General features: G+C 57.8%; 2 non-coding genes across 2 annotated transcripts in view; both read right to left on the bottom strand.

The window, feature by feature from the left end:
* Positions 1–134, bottom strand: part of LOC142792299 (5.8S ribosomal RNA) — a 153-nt gene extending 19 nt beyond the window's left edge. The window contains exon 1 of the ribosomal RNA XR_012890819.1: positions 1–134. This exon is cut by the window's left edge and continues 19 nt beyond it. This is a non-coding gene — a ribosomal RNA (5.8S ribosomal RNA).
* Positions 135–1853: 1719 nt separating this feature from the next.
* On the bottom strand, positions 1854–3668 carry LOC142792306 (small subunit ribosomal RNA). Its single transcript, XR_012890826.1, has one exon. It is a non-coding gene; the product is annotated as a small subunit ribosomal RNA (ribosomal RNA).
* Between the last annotated feature and the right edge of the window lie 1433 nt (positions 3669–5101).

Genomic DNA, 5101 nt, shown 5'->3' with positions numbered 1-5101 from the left:
GCCAAGGGAAGACCCAAGGCCGCAATGTGCGTTCAAAGAATCAGTGCTCAGTGTGTCCTGCAATTCACACCAAGTCTCGCAGCTGGCTGCGTTCTTCATCGACCCGAGAACCGAGTGATCCACCGCTTAGAGTCGTGAAAAAGTGTTTGTTCAATTCCGTACAGTCAAAACCAAACGTTTCTGGCACTCGGCCAAACAGTGGCCAAGAAGGGCGCTTTTCAGCGCACGCTTGGACTCCAAAACTCTGCCGCGCCTTTTTCGGCTGCCGCAAATCGAGCAAACGGTGTGTTTCGGACGGCGTTTCGCTTCCGCTACTTGCGAGTGCTTTCGTGGTCCACCCCTCTATAAATACTCGGGAGGCGTCGAAGCCGGTTCTCCAAGCCGGACCCGTAGGTATCGTTGTGTGCTCGCTCTCATTGGCCCGCCTAACCAGAAAATGCCTGCGGTACACCCATTTGGATAAGAGTGCACGCAGATGCGGGCCTCGACGGCTACACATTTCCTCGGGCGGCCGCCTCCCGGCCTCCGTGGAGCGCGGGATGCACGGTCCCATCGACAAGCCTCTCCCGTTTTTACCGTGGCGTCGCGGTTCACCACGGCGGGCGGGTCGGTCTCCTCCGCATAAAAAGGGGGACCCCCGCTTTTTGTTCCACGAAATCGCACAAGCTTTTTTCGCATCCACGGTTTGCCACCGCACACCAAAATGCCGATCCGGCTGCCTACTTTAGCCAACAGGTGGAGCCAGGCGCGCCGTACTTGCGCGGCACTTCCCACGTCCACCGAAGTCGGTGCCAAGGACCACTTCCGGCGCCGGAGCCGCGTACGAGCCTACTCGAGGCGGAAGAACGAAGCCAGCAAGGGCCTGGCCGCAAGTGCGTTCAATTGTCGGGACGTCCAAGTCCCTCGTTCTTCCGTGCTTCCTCTTTCGGCAAGTCGTTGCGGCACCTTCCCAAAGCGCGCAGACCCGCTAATCGCGACGAGCGCGACGTGGCCGTGCCGCCTTTCCCTCGGCAGCAAGCAAAACGCCTGGCAACGTCGACGCTCCCCTAACCGCGATCTCGCACCGTGTTTCGTGTGGCGAATTCAAAAGCCGGCCGGCGCTGCTGCAACCATTACGGTCGGTACGCATACGCCGCGGAGGGCGGGACGGTCATCGGAGCGTGCGGTTCCTCCATCGAGTACTGCGCACCTCGGCTGTCGCATCGCCGTGCCATGACCGGCCGCGCGTCAACGCGAACCGGTGCCAGCGAGATCCCTCGCCTGCAAGAACCGACCGGCAGCCTCCGTCACCCGAGGACGCGGAGGCGCTTGCCGCGGACGGCGGGACGGTATGCACTGGTGCACAGCGGACCCGTCACATCGCCAGTTCCTTGACCGACCGCCGACGCTTGTGCCGTTCCTCTCGTACTTGGCAGTCGCCGCGCGATTGTCGGGTCTCGTTCTTGCACGCTCGAACGGTCGGGAGGGCACTCGGCTGGCGTTTCGGGAACGCGCAGCCTCGCCTTCTACCGACGTAACCACGACTCGCCGTTCGCGCTCCGCCGCTCCTGTTTACAGTACTAGGCGGTCCCGCAGTGGTCGGGTCGCGCATTTCGAGCGCTTCGAGCCACGGTGCAGTGGCGGGTCGAAAGCCGACCTATGAGTGCGTTGCGCCGTTTGTACCCGCGTCCGCCACCTGGCCGACCGTCGAAGGTCGCGGTGTTGGCGTCCGCTGGGCGCAACAATTTGTCACGGGGTGCCGCTCCACATTCAGGCAGCCCCGTGGGGAAAAGCCGACCCCGCGTCCAAACGGGGTCAGCGGCAGAAAGTGTCGGGCGCAGACGCAGCTGAGGCGCTCACCCTTCACAATCCGTTAATGATCCTTCCGCAGGTTCACCTACGGAAACCTTGTTACGACTTTTACTTCCTCTAAATGATCAAGTTTGGTCATCTTTCCAACAGACCGGCGCAACCGAAAGGCCGCGCCGGACATCGGTCCGAAGACCTCACTAAATCATTCAATCGGTAGTAGCGACGGGCGGTGTGTACAAAGGGCAGGGACGTAATCAACGCGAGCTTATGACTCGCGCTTACTGGGAATTCCTCGTTCAAGGGGAACAATTGCAAGCCCCTATCCCAATCACGAAAGAAGTTCCACGGGTTACCCAGTCTTTTCAGACAGGGATAAAGACACGCTGCTTCCTTCAGTGTAGCGCGCGTGCGGCCCCGGACATCTAAGGGCATCACAGACCTGTTATTGCTCTGTTTCGTGCGGCTAGGAGCCGCTTGTCCCTCTAAGAAGGTTGTAAGGTGCTGGGAACCCCGCACCTATTTAATAGGCTAGAGTCTCGTTCGTTATCGGAATTAACCAGACAAATCGCTCCACCAACTAAGAACGGCCATGCACCACCATCCACCGAATCAAGAAAGAGCTCTCAATCTGTCAATCCTCCCAGTGTCCGGGCCGGGTAAGTTTTCCCGTGTTGAGTCAAATTAAGCCGCAGGCTCCACTCCTGGTGGTGCCCTTCCGTCAATTCCTTTAAGTTTCAGCTTTGCAACCATACTTCCCCCGGAACCCAAATACTTTGGTTTCCCGGAAGCTGCCCGCCGAGTCATTTGAGTAACTCAGGCGGATCGCTGGTTGGCATCGTTTATGGTCAGAACTAGGGCGGTATCTGATCGCCTTCGAACCTCTGACTTTCGTTCTTGATCAATGAAAACATTCTTGGCAAATGCTTTCGCAGTAGTTCGTCTTGCGACGGTCCAAGAATTTCACCTCTAGCGCCGCAATACGAATGCCCCCGTCCGTCCCTCTTAATCATTACCTCGTATTCCAAAAACCAACAGAACAGAAACGAGGTCTTGTTCTATTATTCCATGCAAGTTTATTCAGGCGACTCGCCTGCGTTGAGCACTCTAATTTTTTCAAAGTAAAAGCACCGGCCATCTCGAGGCACACAATGAAGTGCACCAAGAAAGAACCGGCATGATGTTCAGTCCGAGCCGTCGCATCGGGTAGATGCACTACTCGTCTGGAACTGAGATCCAACTACGAGCTTTTTAACCGCAGCAGCTTTAGTATACGCTATTGGAGCTGGAATTACCGCGGCTGCTGGCACCAGACTTGCCCTCCAATTGATCCTCGTTAAAGGATTTAGAGTGTACTCATTTCAATTACGGGGCCTCAAAAGAGTCCCGTATTGTTATTTTTCGTCACTACATCCCCGTGCCGGGAGTGGGTAATTTGCGCGCCTGCTGCCTTCCTTGGATGTGGTAGCCGTTTCTCAGGCTCCCTCTCCGGAATCGAACCCTGATTCTCCGTTACCCGTAACAACCATGGTAAGCAAGTAACCTACCATCGAAAGTTGATAAGGCAGACACTTGAAAGAAACGTCGCCGGCTCGTGGCCATGCGATCAGCACAAAGTTATCCAGAGTCACCACACAATACGGGCCGAAACCCGATCGATCTTGGTCTAATAAAAGCACCCGTTACCCAAAGGGCTCCAGGCTCACTGCATGTATTAGCTCTAGAATTGCCACAGTTATCCAAGTAGGAAGAAACGATCTAAGGAACCATAACTGATTTAATGAGCCATTCGCGGTTTCGCCTTATTTCGGCATGTACTTAGACATGCATGGCTTAATCTTTGAGACAAGCATATGATTACTGGCAGGATCAACCAGGTAATCGTTCGACTGCGCGTCCGTCCTCGCCTTCGGCGGGCCGGACGCAGTCTGTGTGCGGCGGAGGCCACCTTCAGGCGCCCCAACACGCTTATTTTGCACTCCGAGATGACGGCGTTCGAGCTCGCTACGGCACAACCTTCCCGAAAGACGAGTGGGAGCCGTGCGGCAAGAAGCACGTTCATGCTCGCTCTTTTTCGTTGCATCGACTCGGTCGCGCCGTGCGGGTTGCCCAAGCCCGCTGCACTGTCGGTGGACCGGCCGGAACTAGCAACGGAGCCGAGACTGCAAAGCCGCCAGACGACGGGTCACGCCCGCGTCTTCGGCGCTTTCGCATCTGAATCGCCCGAGGACGACACGGAACACACCTCGATATCGTGGTAAAACGGCACCGTCCGACAACCAGCCCCTAACGCATCAAGCGGATGAGGCTGCAGACGACTGCCGTGGATTCCCCTGGAGCAGACCCGAGGACACGCTTGACGAGGCCGAAGCCCGCCGCATATCAGACACCCGGTCGCTTTCGCGTACGCCGCTCACGAGAACCCCCCCATAATAGCAGCGATAAGTACCCAGACCTCCTTGGGCACTAATACGAGCGTACTCGAGAAAATTTCACCGCGGGTGTGCCCCGAAACGTGTGGCACGTTGAGCGTGCCACAAGTCTACGTCGCTCTCAAACCCGCCGAGGTCGTAGAATTTGCGACCCTACTCACGAAATTCCCACCGAGGATACGGCCGCAAACGTACCGCACCTTGGGTAGGCCACGAGTTTGTGCAACACTACGCTGACGGCACAGCACCGAGGTCGTACGCGCACGCACGGGAAAATTCCGCCGCGGTTTCTGCCGAAAACGTGAGGCACCACGACTCTCCGCAAGTTCGCGTCGACTGCGAAAGACCGAAGTCGTGAACGACGTGTCCGCTACTCGCTGCCGACACGCTGGACACCAAACGTACAACGACTCGACGGCGTCGTAGAGGCCCACGACGCGGTTTTCCTTAACGACGTCTCGGCGTGGCACCGACAGGTTAGAACGGCCGACCAACGTTCCCTGTCCGCCGTTCGGCTCAGTCGAAGGGCTCGGCGACTTCGGCAACGCTGCGAAGCCGCACGGTGACGCACGCCATGTCCCCATTTTTTTTGTCTTTCTGCGTCTGCCGGGGTGCCCCTATAATAGCAGCGATATGCACCCAGACCGCCGTGGGTCGCTCGCCCCGGCTGACGTGGTTTTTCGTACTCCTGCGGCGGTCGCCGTCAAGCACGTCCAAATACGCTACTTTCGTGGGCGCATTCACGCTCTTTCGCTTCGCCGGAGTGCCAGCACTCACTCTGCCAAAAACGGCGAACATCCGAGCGGCGGTTCCCACTTTTGCGTCGGCGTCGCAAACCCCGCCCCGGCAGACGAGGTTTGCCGTACTCGTGCGACGGTGGC

This window comes from Rhipicephalus microplus, unplaced genomic scaffold (genome assembly GCF_043290135.1).
Source record: "Rhipicephalus microplus isolate Deutch F79 unplaced genomic scaffold, USDA_Rmic scaffold_211, whole genome shotgun sequence".
In the NCBI taxonomy this organism is placed as follows: domain Eukaryota; kingdom Metazoa; phylum Arthropoda; class Arachnida; order Ixodida; family Ixodidae; genus Rhipicephalus; species Rhipicephalus microplus.
This window is presented reverse-complemented; position numbering and strand designations above follow the sequence as displayed.